The sequence below is a fragment of the Hibiscus syriacus genome, unplaced genomic scaffold (genome assembly GCF_006381635.1).
Source record: "Hibiscus syriacus cultivar Baekdansim isolate YM2019G1 unplaced genomic scaffold, ASM638163v2 tig00111276_pilon, whole genome shotgun sequence".
In the NCBI taxonomy this organism is placed as follows: Eukaryota; Viridiplantae; Streptophyta; class Magnoliopsida; order Malvales; family Malvaceae; genus Hibiscus; species Hibiscus syriacus.
In genome coordinates this window covers 15,685-35,624 of record NW_024063043.1, presented here as the reverse complement: position 1 = coordinate 35,624, position 19,940 = coordinate 15,685, and the positions used below count along the sequence as shown (strand labels likewise).

The window sequence follows — 19,940 nt, the reverse complement described above, 5'->3', positions numbered from 1 at the left end:
AAGAAATTTCATATTTATGAAAATGCTTAAAAATGAAATGTAGATGCAAAATGCATGAAATGTTCGAGACATTGATCTGAAAACATGTGTGTTATTATAAATAATCTTCATTAGGATAAAAGTGTTATTTCTTAAGAGACAAAAATATCCTGACAACTTCTAACAGGTTGACTAGTCTTTTGCCTTCGTCTGTCACCAGTTGAATACCTTGTCGAGTCATTCTGGCTTCTCTGGTTAAACCATGTAAGTGATGAGCTGCTTTTTGTACTTGTTTCCAGAAGTATCGAATGAGTGCATCTCTGGTTTTCGCCCTTTGCTTAACCTATTCCCTAATGGAAACGTCATTGGAGCCCTCAATTGATAGGAACTATGTGAAGTTCATTTGCCTATTTCTTGAATTCGTCAACAATGGTCTCCAATTTCAGTTATCGCTTTTCCATCTTGTTCTTGTTGTCTTTAAAGGGACTTTCCAGGACAATAACTTTTTTCTCGTCTTGCCTCTGCAACCTTTACCAACCCATTTTTGAAAAGCTAACTTTTGTTGTACTTGATTGTGGACACCACGTCTTCTTGATTGAATGTGACACCTAGTTGCCTTGCAGATTGTCCTCTTTTCATCTCTTGTATTACAACCCCTTTGTCTATTAATGTAAATTATTTATGTTTAACGAACACGTTTTTTGTGGATCAACACCTCGTGCATTATGTTATGACAATGCAAATACAATGCAGAGAATGATGAAAAAAATGACAAACAAAATAAGAGAGATAAGTTAGTGTACGCAAACAAAAAAAGTGAAATTAGTTAGTATAGGTAAGACAATTGGTACAAATAAAAATGTCATTCAAAGATGAATATAACACCTACCCCGTCATGATATCTACCTGAGCATGCTTTTATTAGATAGTAATCCTACCCAAACATGTTTTCTACCCACAATGATGTATTTACAAGAAATTAATCCTAACCGCATGGTATCTAGTTCGCATGCTGTTATTTAATAGAATTTAAAGCAAAATGAAAGGCTCAGAAACACTCCTCCTTTGTGTACACTTAATTTGGCTACCTATTGACGGACAGAGGTTCAATATGACTGTTCTTATGGTGACCGTTCTACGGTTCACTATATGCATGGTTTTGGCTCTAACGAGATAAGGGTACTCGAATTATCCTTGATGTTGGTGCCCCATTGGGCTTGCCAGACCCTCAATCCTCACCCATTACAGGTTTCAAGCGGAACGAGTTCAATTCGAGGGGATACATTCCCTTATGTCCATACGGAGAATAAATTCACACGAAGACATAAGGTATATGAATCCTGAAGGTTACTTGCTAGGCCCGTACGGAGAATAAATTCCCACGAAGGCGTCTTTTTCACTCCCACTTAGAAAGGGTTCGAAGCTCGGGTATAGAGCTTATGTTATATAAATGCACTTGATGTGTGTGAGGAGGAACATTCAACCCTTTGACTTAAAAGGAAAACGAAACCACTCGATAAAAACTTGGACAGATTTGAAAGCAAAAATTCAAATGTTAGTATGACAATAAAAAAATGAAGCAATTAAAAACTTCAATAAAAGGATCATAAGTTAACTAAAGACTCGAACTCATAATTTCCACCAAACGACAATGTGTAAATGATTAACAACCTGACTCTCTAAAAAATCCCAGTGAAGTCGTCAAGCTGTCATAACCATTTTTTAGGTGGAACAATTATTTATTGTTTAAAAATGGTTACGACTTTTAATTTTGGAAATTTTGGTGATCTTGGATTAATTTGAATTAAATTGAAAGAATCACCATCAATCTTTGGATTAGGTAGGTCGAATACCTAAAACGTCTTTTAAAAATAATTTTTAAAAAAATCGTTCTTTAAGAAAAAATTTGGTCTGCGTTTACCAAATATTCAATTAAAAACGAGTTCGGGAGTCGATTACACGTGGGGAAGGATTAGCACCATCGCAAAACCCAAAATTGATACTGTTTCGCTTACACGTTGTCGTAATGGTGGAAATTATGAATCAAATATCAAGTTAAAATATGATTCATTTATTAAATATTGATTAACTTGCTTCAAATTAATTAATTAAAGAAATCATTTTACTCGAATAAAATATCTAGCAAAAACATGAACATAAAGGATTAAAATGGTAAAAATAGAAACTTAAAAGGCTAAAACAACTAAAACAGAAATTTAGAGGACATAAATAGCAAAAAAAAAACTTAAGTGACTAAAATAAAATAACATAAACTAAAGCCAAAACTTTCAAGCCTAATTGAACTTTTATTCCTAATATATATTTTTAATTAGTATTGCATAAATAATCGAGTTTGAAGTCAAGCATGAGAGACACGTTCATCTTTTTTTCCAAGTAATTGAACCGAATCAGGCAATATCAAGTAGCCCGATTTCTATCTTAAATCAAGCCCGAGCATTAAAAATGAAGCTCAATTGACTTGAACCAACTTTCAAGACTCAAAATTTAAGTTAAGCTCAAGCTTAATACAGTAAAAGCTCGCTCAGTTACACCCCTTTGTCTTCAACAACGCCTTCTATCCCAACCAAAAACACATACACCAAAATAAAAACTTCAAATACGAACCTATACTTTTAACTCTGAAGGCAATCATCCTAGGTTCAAGATCAAGAAGACAATCTCTTTGCTTCAGTAAATAAAACTTTGAGCAATATTTTACTTCTACCTCTCAAAGTTGAAACTGTCAATTTAGCTCCACAGAAGGACACAAATATAATTACTTAAGAGAAATGGAGAGAATCCCCGTTTTGGATAAAATCATCGGCCAACAAAGAACAACATAGTCATACTACTAACAATGTTACAAATATTCTGATGTGAATATCAGAAATGTATATGACCGGTACGAATATGAGTCTGGCAGAAGCAATTTAAGAAAAATAAATGAAAAGTTTGAGTAACATATAGACTACTAATCTGAAAATGATACTTACCTGTTTTAATTTGCCGGTGAGCTCAATCATTCGACTTTGAATCTCTCTAAATGCCTGTTATCCAACACAAATCACCAACGTTTTAGAGATCTCCCCCAACTTCTTTTCAACTTTGCTAGTAATCAAATCAAATTGTCGGAACCGTCTTTCGGTTGGGCCCGAAATTGGGCTTCGACTTGAATAATTGGGTTAGAGTCGCCACCGATAATTTTAAAAAATATTTAGGTAGATCGGACAACATATTACATGATCTGTGTTTTACCATAAATGTATCGGGCTCGGAAGTCAGTTACGGTCAAGGAAGGATTAGCACCCTTTAACCACCCTTTCGGTACCAATTAATTTATTGGTTGTCTTTAATTGCGAAAAATTAAAATTTAAAAATTCGATTCGAGTTGCTTACCTTTGATCGATTGAGATTATTACTAAAAAAGACAAAATGAATGTCAAATTGAAAAATAAAAATAATAAAGAAATACCAAATAAAAAATAGATTAAAAAAACTTTTTTTTAAGCCAGAATTAAATTGTACACAATGATGGCTAAGATTCATAACACACTGGAACTAGAATTAAGACTCAAACAAACGTGAGAGTTAAAGTGAAATTAACACAGGGACCAAAGTGTTACAATTCAAGAGAATGAAGCTACATCAAACTTCATTTAAAACTAAAATGGTTAATGGCTTAATTTAATCAATGCATTAAACACATGTTCATAAACAAAACACAAATAAGGGATCATATCACTGCTTCACGTAAACTACAGAGAGAGAGGGGGAGAGAGAGAATGTTACAATGTTTTCGCCTAGAACAGGTGAACCGTCGCTCGCAGTCGCTCTCCGCCGTTTGATTTCAAACTTTAAAGGAAGGTTCGTCTCACGCCAACAATTCAGATTCGTCCCCGATTTTGCGAGAAGTGGCCTTCAACTCCACGAAAAAGCCAAAAAAACCTTTCTATTTTCACTAATCCGATCTGATCATTCCGCCATTGGATCTTAACTCTTTTGAGGTACGTGTTCTTTCCTGTCTTTTCTTTCAGTTGATTGTTCTAATCTCCCTTGTTCTCTCTGTTTTCTTTTTCTCCTTCCGATTTTTTTTTTCAAATCGTTGCTCGTCGTATGTTTTGCTATAACCTTTGTCCTTTCGGGTATTCCAATCTTAACTCAGTCTTCGATGAAATCAGTTGAAGTGGTTCCATTGTATGGAAACGACATCAACCCCTTGATTTCACCGCAGGCACTGTGTTCGATTATTATAATTTCTTCGACCTTTAGGTGCAAAACTGCGTATTCTATAGTAGATCCGGTTCCAGCGTATTTAGTCTGATCAAATAGTGGCACCATATTAGCAACATTGCAGCAACGAAAGCTTCATCTGGTTGCATGTCTAGAACATGGGATGGACAGACCCTGGTGTCGGAGCAGGCAACAATCATATACTTTGGGCTTTGACCATTGGCAAGCTCACCATACAAAGCGAGATTCTTTTCTTATTTTTTTTTAGTCTTGAAGTAAATGAATCCCTCTTTTATGCGCTCAACAGAAGAACCAGATGACACCGCATTATTCGATGATGTCGCCCTCATCTCGCATGTCTTCTTCCTCCACTGCTTCTCTTCTCTGCCATGTCTTTGACTTCAATCAAAACCCTTTAAGGAAAAAGCATACCACTGCCCATTGCAATGTTTGTAGTTACAGGTGGAGGAAGGGTTACGTATCGAGGATGGTAATGAAGAAAGGAGGAGAGGGTGGTGGCGAGATTCATTTGGGGCATGGGGATGCGTACAAGGAAAAGGACATGTGGGGTTTGGAAACTGAGGTTAAAGGCTTAAAGTGGTTTCTGTTTTTGTTTTTGGACTGATTGGTCGTCATCACCGTTTGAGGGGGAATTGCCTCCTTTTCCAACTTTTCTTATATTTTCATAAGTGGGTGTTACGTTGAACCCCTTTTTCTCACCCGTGGTCCCCTTTAAATTAAAAGAAGAGAAAATTGTCTCAGTGACCAAAAATGTCTTATAATATATGATTTTAACTATTTTTTTTGGATTTGCCAAAATGACCAACAAAATCGCAATGCGAAATAAAAATCGCAACGCGATCTCCAGAATCGCAAATCAGTTCCCAGAATCGCAACACAATTATGAAGAATCGCAACACGATTATGAAGAATCGCAATGCGATAGTACAAATTCGCATTGCGATTTTCCATAATCGCAACGCGAATATGAAAATCGCAACGCGAACATATAAATCGCAACGCGAACATATAAATCGCAACGCGTATCCGTAAAATCGCAACGCGTATCCGTAAATCGCAACGACAATACATAAAATCGCAACGCGTATCCGTAAATCGCAACGAGAATACGTAAATCGCAACGCGTATCTGTAAATCTCAACGAGAATACGTAAATCGTAATGCGTATCCGTAAATCGCAATGACAATACGTAAAATCGCAACGCGATTTTTAAAGCGCCATTATAATCGCTACGCGTATTTTATTTTCAAATTCCAAACACGAATATTAATTATCGAAACACTGAACCGTCCACAGTATATCCCGTAATCGCAACTCATAACCTAAAACCTAAAAAAAATCACAACTCAGTTTCATCTCCATCTCTCACTCTCTACGGCGAAATCCGTCCCCATCTCCGGCGAAATCCCTCACAACCAATCACGGTCAAAAATCCCTCACAATCATTCAGAAATGGAAAATCAACCTTCGAGTGTTAGTTTTTTTAATTATTTTTATTTTGAAATTTTTGCATTATTTTAGATTTTTCATATTGAAATTGATGATAAGTTTACTGATAATTTCAATAATAGATTAACCATTTCACTTATATTTCTTATTAAATTCATTCGATTGCTGCCAATACTGCTAAACTGTTTAGTCTTTAACCCTGTGAAGTTAGTATTTGTCTTTGTTTTGTCTTTTGGTTGAAGTAATGCAATCCATTAAAGTTTCAATTTGCAGAAGAAGAATAGTTTCTAAACTTAAAATCGCAACATGAAAATGAAAATCGCAACACGAAAATGACTATCGCAACGAGAGAAATGAAAATCGCAACGAGAGAATCGCAACGCGAAACCAAAATCGCATTGCGATCGCGTTGCGATTTTAATTTCGCTTTGCAATTTTCATTTCGCGTTGCGATTCTCTCGTTGCGATAGTCATTTCCGCGTTGCGATTTTCATTCTCTCGTTGCGATTTTCATTTCAACCAAAAGACAAAACAGTGTTGCAAATTTTAGTTTCAAGAATAAACTACTACTCTTTATGTTTATTGTTTTTTGTATATCTTCACAGTGTAGTTTTTGGTATATCTAACTTGGTATGTTTATTGTTTTTGTAGAAATTTTTTTCGGCTTCATTGACATTAAGGAATAAAGTTAGCCTAGCCACTACAATTACTTCGAAGCTTTCACCTGCACAAAGAAAATTGTTTGAGGAAACCTGCTTCGGGCCATGGCTGAGAGTACACTATTCGGGTGGAGATGCTAATTTGACCCATTTGTGGCTTCAGACCATGACTAACGATCTACCCGACAGTATACAACGTGGTGAGGAAGAGATATGGTTTCATTTTCCACCGGCGTATATTTGTTTTGGGCGGAAGGAGTTCTGCTTAATCACTGGTCTACGATTCGGACACGATGATGTAGGCTGGTATACTCGTCATATCACCCGCCCATCATGGTTATCCCGGGTTTTTCCTGATGAGTCAATAGAGAAGCCGAACTTACACGTTGAAGACCTGAAGAAATTGTTTAATAAGAAAGATGGTTTTACTTGGATGAATGACGTCGATGTTGTCCGAGTATGCCTTCAAGTACTTTTGTATGCCGGCTTTTTAGGCAGAGAGGCCAGACAACCTATTCATCAGGAGCTAATATTATTGGTAGAGGACCTAAATGCATGGAATCTGTTTCCGTGGGGTTCGTATATATGGAAAGCTACCTGGACTAAGTTGTCGTCTGCCTTTGATGACCGCAAAATTTTGCGTGGCGATGGGTCGAAATACACTTTGTCAGGCTTTGTTTGGGCCTTTAAGGTAAGAATTTCTATATAATGTTTTCAAAATTATAATTAATTATTTAACAATTACTAATGTTTGTTATTATATTATTTGTAGATTTGGATATTCGAAGCTTTCCCCAGCATGCGGACATATGCATTAAAAACTTCAAATGATATTCCTAGGGCTATTTCCTGGAAGAGGAAACGTCTGTTGGATTGGGAAGACTTAATACCATATGCGACAATAAATAATGTAAGTTAACACAAATAATATCATATATAAACAAGTTATTAATAGTAGACGTTTAACTTTGTTTAAGTTTTTATATTTTTATGAGGCCAACACTCCATTACAGAGACTGACACCCACGGAGGCTGAGCTTGCCACTGATTGGTGGCAAGCTAGTCAGCGTTTTTTTGATGGCACGAATGATGAGCAGCCTCCACTTCCTCCACTTCGAGAGCCATCACCTCACCCAGAGCCATCACCTGATCAACCCGACTATACACCTCTACAACGAGAGCTATCACCTATCTGTCACATAATCGAGCCTCTTCTCCACCATCACCTCATGATAGGCGACCAGAAAAGATGTCACGACTTCTATCTCCCTGTTCTCCACCTCCACGGGATGAGTCAAGGGAGTTACATGATGAGGTCAATACCTTGCGTGAGGAGATCGGTACTCTACGCGATAACGATGGTGCATGGCGTGTGGAGTTATCTACTTTACGTGGTGAGGTTGTCGCTCTACGTGAGATGGTAGTATCGTTGCAGAATGAGGTTCATACTCTACGCAACGAGGTAAGTTTAAGATTTTCCATATTTAACTTGATGATAAATTTACTCGTAATTTCACTTAGATTAACCATTTCACTTAAATTTACTCGTATGAGTTACCGGCCAGTACCATTCCGGTATCTGAAGTGGAGAGGAGACAACGACCGGACGCAATTCTGGATAACACCCTTTGGGCTAAGACCGCAGTTGATTTTTATCTACATGAGCGGAGCCAGGGGTGTTTCACTGACATATGCAAGCTCAACGATGATATCTATTTGTTGCTTGATCGGTCTTGGTGGGGCGTATTATTAGGGGTCGAAGACAATGGCTATTTCGATGGAGGGGTAAGTCTTATATTTTTCTTATATTTCAATTTGATTATTTTTTTAAAATTTATGTAAGTCACTAATATATGTATTTTTTTGTAAAACAACATATCGATGCGTGGGTGTTACGTCTTCTAATAATTAGGAAACTTAAGAAAAATAAAAGAAATACACGATATACAATTATGCCGACGCCTTTTAACGCCGTTCACTTGAAGAATCAACGAGATAAATCATTTGCGTTGGGCAATAGACAAGCTAAACTTTATCCTGCATGGTGGGAGGTCGATAAGGTTAGTATTTATTTTAGATTGAGTTTAAAGGTATTCATAAATAAGTGCGCAAATGAATGAATTATTACTTATGATTGCATGTGTTTATCCCTGTTTTGGAAAGTAAACATTGGCTTCTCGTCGAGCTTCAGCTCCCATCCCTTAAGGCAATAGTATATGACAGCATGATAAATTACATATCATTGGCTGATTTAAGAGATATTATTAAGGGATGGAGCTCTCATTTGGCTAAATTCTTGGATGCGATAAATTATTGGACTCGTTCTGGAAACAAGAAGCCAAAGAAGCTCAATATTACAGTTAGCAGAGACGAGACCGCACCACAACAAACGAAGGAAGCCAGAGGGGATTGTGGTCCTCTCGTATGCATGTGCTTGGAGCGTTTGACGACAGGAAGTACATATTTTCTACCTCCCACCGATAGAGATAGAGGTGCAGTAGGCTTGTGGTTTCGGCATTTTATGGTTAGAGCGATATATGCGAGACGCTGCCTACCTGCATCCGCGTTATGAAAGTGTCCATAAACAATTTGTAAGTCAAATGCAAGTGTTGTTAAACATATTTACTCTTTTTGGTTTGAAAATGTTTGGTTAAGTAGCTAGAATTCAATAATTTGCTGTTTGTAGGTTTTAGATGTGTAGAAAGTGTTGTTGATTCAATGTTTGGTTTCTGCAGGTTAATCCTGAAGTGAGCTGCGCGAAATGGATGTATGGGTGCAAAAGTTGATTTCATTATTATTTTTTGATTGTTTAATTGATTTGTAAAAGATGATTTGTAAATGTTGATTTATTTAATTGATGTGTACATAATATTTGTGCTTGTTTAATTGATTAAAATGTAATAGTTGATTTGTTGATTTCAATCTGCATTATGCTGAATGCAAAATAGACTATCGCAACGCGGAAATGAAAATCGTAATGCGAAATGAAAATCGCAACGAGTGAATCGCAATGTGAAAATGAAAATCGCAACGCGAAATTTCACTCGTTGCGATTTTCATTTCGCATATCGATTTTCATTTCGCGTTGCGATTTTCATTTCGCATTGTGATTCTCGCGTTGCGATTTTCATTTTCGCATTGTGATTCAGTTGTTGCGATTTTCATTTGTTGCGATTTTCATTTCGTATTGCGATTCTCTCGTTGCGATAGTCATTTCCACGTTGCGATAGTCAATTCTGCATTTCGATAGTCAAATGAATGTCTAATAAGTGATAACAACTGAACTTATCATAGCAATGTTCAAACTCAAGTTACTAATACATGCCTAACTGAAAATGTTAAAAGTTCACACATAATATACACATAATACAACGTTTGCATTTAAAAATCACCTAAGTTAACAGTCCCAAAAGGTGAAGCCGGTTGTGATTGGGATTTTGATGAGGATCCATATTTTGGTAGAGGAAAAGATGATTGTGATGGCACTGGTGATCCACATGTCAACCTTGTATGACCACTTTCCTTGCACCGACTACATGTCGATCTCTTCTTCTCTTCACCCTTAGACGGTATACGATCGTGACTTTTTGGTCGGCCAGGTAGCCTTCTGTCCATGGTTGGTGGCAAAACTGTTTGTAAATCATCTGGTATGTCCCACTCAGAAGGATGTGGAATAGGGTAGACAATCTCGCCATAAGTCTATCGATATACTTCTGTAGTGTAGCAATCCATAGCGTATGCGCTTGAATCATCTTGGTTTAGATGAAGATAAACTTTTATAACATGGCCACATGGATAACCAGATGTTTGCCATTTCATACAACTACACGTCTTTGCATTTAGATCGACAAGCCCATTTAAGTTATTATCCAGTACTTCAAACAAAGTGTTTGAACATGGTTCAACTCTCCATGACGTTGACTTCACAACACGTTTCGTTATCTTTTTTTCTGTCCATGGTGTAACACGATGTTCCAATGTTCCTGTAAATTTAAATAAATAATACTTAGTAAAATATATGATAAGTTACGAATTTGTTAACTTTTAGTTGATAGCCATCTTCCACACATTTCGTATACAAAGCTATCTTCAAGTGTTCCTTTGTATCAAAACAATCATCTTTCTTGATACGAATAATTTTTGTGTAACAATCAACTGCTATCTTTACCAACTCTTCTTCCGGTATCTGAAGTAATTATGGCATATTCCAGTTATACTCCCGTGGCATTTTCTTCGGGGACTTTTCTTTGGGGATTTCTTCTTCTTCTTTTTCTTCTTCAGTGTTATATGAATTACAGAATGGATGTTCAACATGTTCATTTACAGTCGTAACTTCCTCCTCATTATCATCAACAACATCTTCCTCGGCAATGGCTGTTTCATCATCAAAATTCGGGTATTGACCAATATCAAAATCATTACACGCAGGGTCTGTTTCTTCTTCTGAAACATCATCAAAATTCGAGTATTGACCAAGATCAAAGTCCGGGTATTGACCAAGATCAAATTTCGAATACTGACTAGTACTCACAATTTTTTCTGTTGGCTCATCATCGTCTAACTGGTCAATACGAAAATCGGAATTCGGTGCTGAAAGTTTATTGGTATTTGGATTAGGGAAAGGTTGTGGGTTTTGAGATTGTGTTTGGTATTGGAAATGTAGTGAAACAATATTTTCTTGGTGATGAAATTGTGGTGGAACCATTAAATTTTGAGCACCATAAACTGGGGTTGAAAAACTTAGTTGATTACTACCCGCTACTGACCCAACTTCACTACTTCTAGGTTCAATAACATACAATGTAACATCATCACATGAAACACTAATGTAAGCAATGAATCGTTCAACATCTTCATTGTCGGTTAACAAATAAACTTTACCATTTCTCTGATAAGATAGCCTAAATCCACTTAGGGGCTCTAAATTCAATTTATTTGTAACACGTAACATTAGAGTTTCAGAAGTTAACTTTTTTAATGACAGTTTTAGTTGAAGATTCATGGGTAAAGGCATATATTGTAAAACACCAATGAACATTCTCCCATGACCCTCCAAAACACAAATCTATCCAAACATAATCAACATTAGATGATTTCATTATTGTAAATTAATTTACTAAACAAACGAGCTGTGAAACTAAAACCTGTTGCCGGATGGGGAAGGATCTCGTTGGATATAGGAACGAATGTCGCCAGAGAGAGTGATAGATGGAGATGGAATGAGTTGCGATTTAGGGATTTAGGTTATGAGTTGTTGTTGCTGCGTAGTTATATACCCAAAACATTTGTGTTGCGAAATTAAAACCTGTTGCGAATTTGAAATTCAGTATTGCGATAGTCAGAATCTCGTTGCGATTTACATATTCACATTGCGATTTACGTATTCGCATTGCGATTTACGGATACACATTGTGATTTACGTATTCTCGTTATGATTTACAGATACGCGTTGCGATTTACGTATTCTCGTTGCGATTTATGGATACGCGTTGCGATTTTACGTATCGTCGTTGCGATTTACGGATACTCGTTGCGATAGTCAGAATCGTGTTGTGATTTATATGTTCGCGTTGCGATTTTCATATTCGCGTTGCGATTATGGAAAATCGCAATGCGAATTTGTACTATCGCATTGCGATTCTTCATAATCGCATTGCGAATCTGGGAATTGATTTGCGATTCTGGAGATAGCGTTGCGATTTTTATTTCGCATTGCGATTTTGTTGGTCATTTTGGCAAATCCAAAAAAAAGTTGGTTAAAATCGTATATTATAAGGCATTTTTGGTCACTGATACGATTTTCTCTTAAAAGAAAATGCTAAAAAAGTAGACTTCAAAAGGAAATGGGCGTGTGGGGTGGTGGGCAGTGGTTTAGTGGGTAGGTGGTTTTTAAGTGGTGGGGTAGTGAAATTGGTTAAGATAATGGTGGGGTAGTGGGCTTGTAAAAATAAAATTACATTATAATAATAATATAATAATAAAATAAAATAATAATAAATTATTATTATAATATATATATATATATATATATATTTAAGCCCGATAAAAAACGGGTGTCTACGGTTGCCCCTCTTTACACATTCTTGTGTTAACAAGGATATGACAAAGACGAAAAATGATAACCAGTTTTTGTCCGGTTCTCTCAAATGTGATTGGGTTTCCTGGAATTGAGCCTTTGTCTCATTCTCAGTTTAAAGATTTCGGCTTGAAAAATTCTTCCAAAAGTAGTTCCTCACTATCATCGAGATGAATGGAATCGAACTCGACAATTTTGTTGTCATATAACCCTTCTTGCCTTGAGCTATGCTGTGAATGATGTGCCTTGAGCTGAATGTAATCGAACTCAAAGGTCTTTTGTTTCAAGAGTTTCTCAAGAGAAATGATTTCAAAGGTTTTTTGTGTTTCAAGAGAAACGATTTCAAAGGTTTTTTTTGTGTTTAAGAGAAACTGTCTTTAGGGAGGCAAAATTTTGTTTCAAGAGAAGCATATTCAAAGATTAGGTTTCAAGAGAAACTGTCTCAAGAGTGACAAAACTTTGTTTCAAGGGAAACTGTCTCAAGAGAGATAAAATTTGTTTCAAGAGAAATTGTCTCAAGAGAGACAAAGAAATTTATTTTAAGAGAAACTGTCTCAAGAGAGACAAAACTTAGTTCCAAAAGAAACTGTCTCAAGGGAGACGAAATTTGTTTAATGTAAAACATATTCAAAGATTTTGTTTCAAGGGAAACTGTCTCAAGAGAGACAAAACTTTGTTTTGAGTAAATTAGTCTCAAGCGAGATGACCCCTTATTTCAAGAGAAACAATCTCAAAGGCGATCGATAATCTGCTTGTTCCTGAAGATGAATGTTGCTGGTGGGTATGATTCCATTCGTCGTGAAGTTAAGACCGTGGAGAGCCTTGAATTGGATATCCTTCGTCGTGAAGGTGAAATCCAATGAATGTTGTTGGTGAGCACGATTCCCTTCATCGTGAAGTTGAAACCATGGATGACCTATTTGTTGTGAAGTTGAGTCTTAACTTGGATATCCTTCGTTGTGAAGTTGAAATCCAAGCTCGTATTGTTTCGAGTCCAATATCTTTCGCCGTGAAGTTGAAATTGGCTCTGAATGAAACTGAGAAACCCCTTCGCCGTGAAGTTGAGCTTTGAATTGGATATCCTTCGTCGTGAAGTTGAAATCCAATCTAGAGTTGGCACGATATCCCTCGCCATGAAGTTGAAATCGTGGATTTATGGGCACAATATCCTCCGTCATGGAGTTGAAATCATGGGTGGCCCCTTCGTCATGAAGTTGAGCCTTGACTTGAATATCCTTCGCAGTGAAGTTGAAATCCAAGTATTGTATGTTGCTTGGAGTTGAATATCCTTCGTCATGAAGTTGAAATCCAATCTTGAACTAATTGTGTCGCTTTGAGTCTAATACCATTCGCTATGAAGTTGAAATTGACTCTGAATGAAATTTGAAAGTTATTTGTCGACAGACAGTTGCCCTTTCACTATGAAGTTGAGCAAACACCATCAATTTCTGAATGTGCTTTTGAATCGAGTATCTTTCGTCTTGAAGTTGAAACTTGACTCTAAAAGCTGTAAAATTTTATGTATGCTAAAAATGATAAATGTGATGCTCTTAAGTATGTCTAAGATGCATGCAACATGAACTAATGTCATTTTATCTCTTGGATGGAGCCTCAATTTTGTCTGTCGATTCCTGCATATGGAGGAAATGCCTTCAGAAGATCTGATAATTCGCATCAGGATGTGGAATCCCCAAAGATGCCCCAATATTCGATGTTGAATCTCCGAAAATGCCTCTACATTTGATGTTGAATCTTCAAAGATGCCCCCATTGTTCCTCATTTTATTCTAAGCATGAGTTTTATGTCTGAGAGCCACATGTCATTTATCAAGATCCACTATAGAGAGATTGTCTTGTTTGAAAAGTGTTTTTCTTCTTCTTTTTTCAAGATTTGAAAATATCAATTAGAAGAGTTCTGAAAAATGTTTGATCAAAAGTTTTGAAAATATTACCCCTTTCTCAGTTTTATAATTGAGACGAATCATAAAACTAGAGTTCATTTGATATCAAAGAATTAATTACATGGTTAATCCTTCAATAAATTATAGTTATTTGACAAGTGTCAAGATCAAAGCTATCTTTGGGAAATGGTTAAGTAAAAAAAAGTCTCAGGTTATTGTGTTTGGTCAAAGGTTTGCCATTTTTGTTTATTTGATGCCCAAAGGTTTGATGGGGTAGCTTGTATGCTTCTCTACTGGAAGTGTTCTCCGACTCACAACTTTCATGGTTACGTTTGGATTGTGCGATGCCTTATCAAGGAATTTGTGCAATCGCCTCAACTGTACCATTTATTTATTCTAGCCGCCTTGTCAGGTTTTCAACTCGAATCCTCTTTTGGTTTCAAGACATCATTCAAAATTTATGTCTTGAACCCCCTTTGTTATTTTTCTCTATCATGCATTAAAGACTTTAGAAAACTTTTTGGAAATAAAAATTAATCCTGATGGGCGGGATGAAATCTGAAGATAGTCTCTTATGTTTAGAAATCCATGTATGATTAGAATGGACTTTTAAGGCACGTAATGTAGGTCATGGTTCATGGATATGAAAGAAAAGGATAAATAGGCCCAAACAAGTGTTTCAGGGTATTAAACCAAGGATCAATTCATTTTGATGCCTTCAATCATGTCTTGCTCAATTTGAATATGCTCGTATATGTTTCTCTTGATTTTCTCTAGATGTTCCATGATCTTCGAGTGAAGTGATTTTGAAATGATTGTGCTTGATCTATCTCATAATTTGAATCTCGACGCGTCTTTTGAATCGAGTGAATCCTTGCATATGCGTCTTGTCTTCTTTTTTCACTTTTCCTTTGTTTTTGTTTCTCTTTTTTATTTTCTCTTTCTTTTTCCTTTATTTTTTTCTCTTTTTTCTTTTTGTTCTAATTTGATCTTCACACTTGAAATTTTGTATCTCCTTTGGATTGATGTCTTCACTCGTGTGAGCTGATTTCTTCCGTCTTACCCCCCAGTGTGGAGGGTGATCCTTGGTTAGGGTTGAATCAGAAGAAAAATTCTATAGGCTCAAAAGGGGACACAAGGGATATATATTTTCTCCTGTTGTGAAGGGATAAAGAAATAAAGTCGTTCATCATTTCATACATGGAAGTCTTCACAGAAAAGGTATCCCCAGGGGGATAGATTTTCAGGATAAATTTTATTCACATGAAAACATTGTAATTAATGCATGATAGAATTATTTCGAATGAATTCTTTTTTTCTGTTTCTTGCTCCCAACATGTCTCAATGTGCAGGCTCCCTGCGAGATGCCCCAAGTTGTGCTTAGAAGAATGTTCATGTTCAAATGAACAACTCAATGCCTTAGGTTTTAATGGTATAAAAATGTCAATTTTGAGTCTAAAAAACAATAATGTGACTTTGTTGACTCAAAGAAAGGTATGGGTATGACTCTTTGTGTATCTAAAAGATAAAAGCAATGTTCAAAAGTTTTAAAGGGTGGTAATGTCAAAATATGGTCTTTTGGTAATGACCATGAGTTATTTTGGGTAAAGAATCACGGTATTTTATTTTGGGGTTTTAGACAGGATAAGAGAGGTATGATCTTGCCATATGTCAAAAATCTATAATTCTTGAAGAATTAAAAGAATATTTAATTCATTTAATATTCGAATAACTAAATATTAAAATTCGTTCAATTATTTCACCTTAGAAGGTAGCATAAATTCAATCGTTTAAAAGATTAAGCAAACATTAAAGATTAAAAGTGTGTTCAAACAAGACAATGCTCTCAATGCAAATGGTAGATGCCATGCCCCATTCTTCGATTTTCATGCCCCTGAATCTATCAGGTTTTGGATCTTGTGATTCGATGCCTTATAGTTATCAGAGGAATGTCCGGAGCTTCCTATGTGGTAATTGCACATAGTTTCAACATCGTAGCCTTTAGGATATGAGAACTCTTTTCTCAATCATCTTGGCAGGCTTAGTCCTATAATCAGCTGATCAAGCTCCCACTGTACTGATTTCAACTTTTTTAATTGTTAAAATCTTGCTTCCATGTGGCGTCATGTCGTTAAGAACACTTCATCGAATCCTCCATGAAGAAATTTCATGTTTATGAAAATACTTAAAAATGAAACGTAGATGCAAAAATGCATGAAATGTTCGAGGCATTGATCCGAAAACATGTATGTTATTATAAATAATCTTTATTGGGACAAAAGTGTTTTATCTTTTAAGAGACAATAACATATTTAAAGGTACATTCGGACTAAATCTAGAGACCCGAAACATGTTGAATAGTCTTCTACTTTAGTCTGTCACCGGTCGAATACCCTGCCGAACAGCTTCGGCTTCTCTGGCTAAACCGTGCAAGTGACGAGTTGCTTTTTGTACTTGTTCTCAGAAGTATCGAATGGTTGCATCTCTGGCTTTCATCCTTTGCTGAACATGTTCTCTAACAGAAACGCAATTGAAATCTTCCATCAAAGGATTATCTGAAGTTCATTTGATTGTTTCTTGAATTTGTCGACAATAACTTCCAATTCAGCTATCGTTTTGCCATCTTGTTCTTGTTGTTTTTGAATTAACTCTCGAGGTCAATAACCTTTTACTCGTCTTGCTCCTGCCACCTTTGTCAACCTATTTTTGAAAAGTTGACTTTTGGTGTACTTGATTGTGGGTACCACGTCTTCTTAATCGAATATGGCACATAGTTGCCTTGCAAATCGTCCTCCTTTTCTTTCTGAGTTTTTTTTAACATAGTCGGACCCTAACGTTTTTCACCTCTTGTATTGCAACCCCTTTGTCCATTAATGCAAATTATTTATATTTAACGAACACATTTTTGGTGGATCAACACCTCTTTTGAATGATGCAAATAATAAAAATAAAATGAAAAAAAAAAATGAAAGGAAAAAGTTAGTGAGATAAGGGTAATAATGAAAATAACAAATCCTACCCCACATGATATCTACTCCACATGCTTATTATTCCTACCCGAACATGATCTCTATCCCAGAAGTTGATTTTGAACAAGTTCTAACTGTATAAATTTCTAGTTCACATGCTTTGAACAGAAAAATAAAGCAGGAAATAATCTTAAAGCAGCTTAGGGTTTGAAATGAGGTTTTGGGGTGGGCTCTAATTCATTGTAGTCTCCCGGTTTAGGTTCTAAAAATGGTACCCGAGTTCTCCTTGCTGGTGCCCCTTGGGCTTGCCAGACCCTTAGTCCTAAGCTCATTACAAGCTTATGTGAACTAAGTTAAACTCGAGAGGAAACAATCTCTTATGCCCGCACGGTGAATAAATTCACACGAAGACATAAGATATATGAATCCTGAAGGCTACTTGCTAGGCCCATACGGTGAATAAATTCACACGAAGGCATCGCTTTCACCCCACTTAAATAAGGTTCAGAGCTCGGGTATAGAGTCTGGGATTAAACTTTTGAAAATCTGAAATCATTGAAAAAACGTCAGTACAACTATTTACTTGAAAATTAATCAAAGGTAAATAATTTGAATCGAATAAATAATTTAAATTTACTATTTTCACATAAAAAGACAACCGAAAATTAACTCTGGCCTGACTCACTTACCTATCCCAGCAGAGTCGCCAAGCTATCAGAACCGTCTTTCGGTTGGGCCCGAAATTAGGCTTCGACTTGAATAATTGGGTTAGAGTCGCCACCGATAATTTTAAAAAATATTTAGGTAGATCGGACACCATCTTACCTGATCTGCATTTTACCATAAATGTATCGGGCTCGGGAGTCGGTTACGGTCAAGAAAGGATTAGCACCCTTGAACCGCCTTTCGGTATCAATTAATTTATTGGTTGTCTTTAATTACGAAAAATTAAAATTTAAAAATTCGATTCGAGTTGCTTACCTTTGATCAATTGAGATTATTACTAAAAAAGACAAATGAATGTCAAATTGAAAAATAAAAATAATAAAGAAATATCAAATAAAAATAGATTAAAAAAAGGTTTTTTAAGCCAGAATTAAAATGTACTCGATGATGGCTAAGATTCATAACACACTAGAACTAGAATTAAGGCACAAACAAACGTGAGAGTTAAAGTGAAATTAACACAGGGACCAAAGTGTTACAATTCAAGAGAATGAAGCTACATCAAACTTCATTTAAAACTAAAATGGTTAATGGCTTAATTTAATCAATGCATTAAACACATGTTCATAAACAAAACACAAATAAGGGATCATATCACTGCTTCACGTAAAACAGAGAGAGAGAGAGAGGGAGAGAGAGAATGTTATAATGTTTTCGCCGGAACAAGTGAACCGCAGCTCGCAGTCGCTCTCCGCCGTTTTATTTCAAACTTTAAAGGAAGGTTCGTCTCACGCCAACAATTCGGATCCGTCCCGATTTTGCGAGAAGTGGCATTCAACTCCATGAAAAAGCCAAAAAAACCTTTCTATTTTTCACTAATTCGATCTGATTATTCCGCCATTGGATCGTAACTGTTTCGAGGTATGTTGTTCTTCCCTGTCTTTTCTTTCAGTTGATTGTTCGGATCTCCCTTGTTCTCTCTGTTTTCTTTTTCTCCTTCCAATTTTTTTTTTCAAATCGTTGCTCGTCGTATGTTTTGCTATAACCTTTGTCCTTGCGGGCATTCCAATCTTAACCCAGTCTTCGATGAAATCAGTTGAAGTGGTTCCATTGTATGGGAACGACATCAGCCCCTTGATTCCACCGCAGGCATGTGTCTGATTATTATAATTTCTTCGACTTTGAGGTGCAAAACTGCGTATTCTATAGCAGATCTGATTTTAGCGTATTTAGTCTGATCAAATAGTGGCACCATATTAGCAACATTGCGACAACGAAAGCTTCACCTGGTTGCATGTTTATGAGATAGACAGACCCTGGTTCAAAGCATGCAACAATCATATACTTTGGGCTTTGATCCCTGGCAAGCTCACCATACAAAGCGAGATTCTTTTCGTATTTTTTTCAGTCTTGAAGTAAATGAATCCCTCTTTTATGCGCTCAACAAAGAATCAGATGGCACCGCATTATTCGATGATGTCGCCCTCATCTCGTATGCCTTCTTCCTCTACTGTTTCTCTTCTCTATTTCTTTGGCTTCAATCAAAACCCTTTAAGGAAAAAGCATACCACTGCCCATTGCAATGTTTGTAGTTACAGGTGGAGGAAGGGTTACGTATCGAGGATGGTAATGAAGAAAGGGGGAGAGGGTGGTGGCGGGATTCATTTGGGGCATGGGGATACGTACAAGGAAAAGGACATGTGGGGTTTGGAAACTGAGGTTAAAGGCTTAAAGCGGTTCCTGTTTTGGTTTTTGGACTGATTGGTCCTCATCACCGTTTGAGGGGGGAATTGCCTCCTTTTCCAACTTTTCTTCTTATGCTTTCATGAGTGGGTATTATGTTGAACCATTTTTTCTCACTCGTGGTCCCCTTTAAATTAAAAGAAAATGCTAAAAAAATTGACTTCAAAGGGAAATGGGCGTGTAGGGTGGTGGGTATTGGTTTAATGGGTAGGTGGTTTTTAAGTGGTGGGGTAGTGAAATTGGTTAA

General features: G+C 36.5%; 2 pseudogenes; both read right to left on the bottom strand.

Moving 5' to 3' along the window:
* Nucleotides 1-3,969: 3,969 nt before the first annotated feature.
* Nucleotides 3,970-4,559, bottom strand: LOC120157735 (annotated as a pseudogene).
* A 14,266-nt stretch (nucleotides 4,560-18,825) lies between these two features.
* Nucleotides 18,826-19,439, bottom strand: LOC120157733 (annotated as a pseudogene).
* Nucleotides 19,440-19,940: the final 501 nt, after the last annotated feature.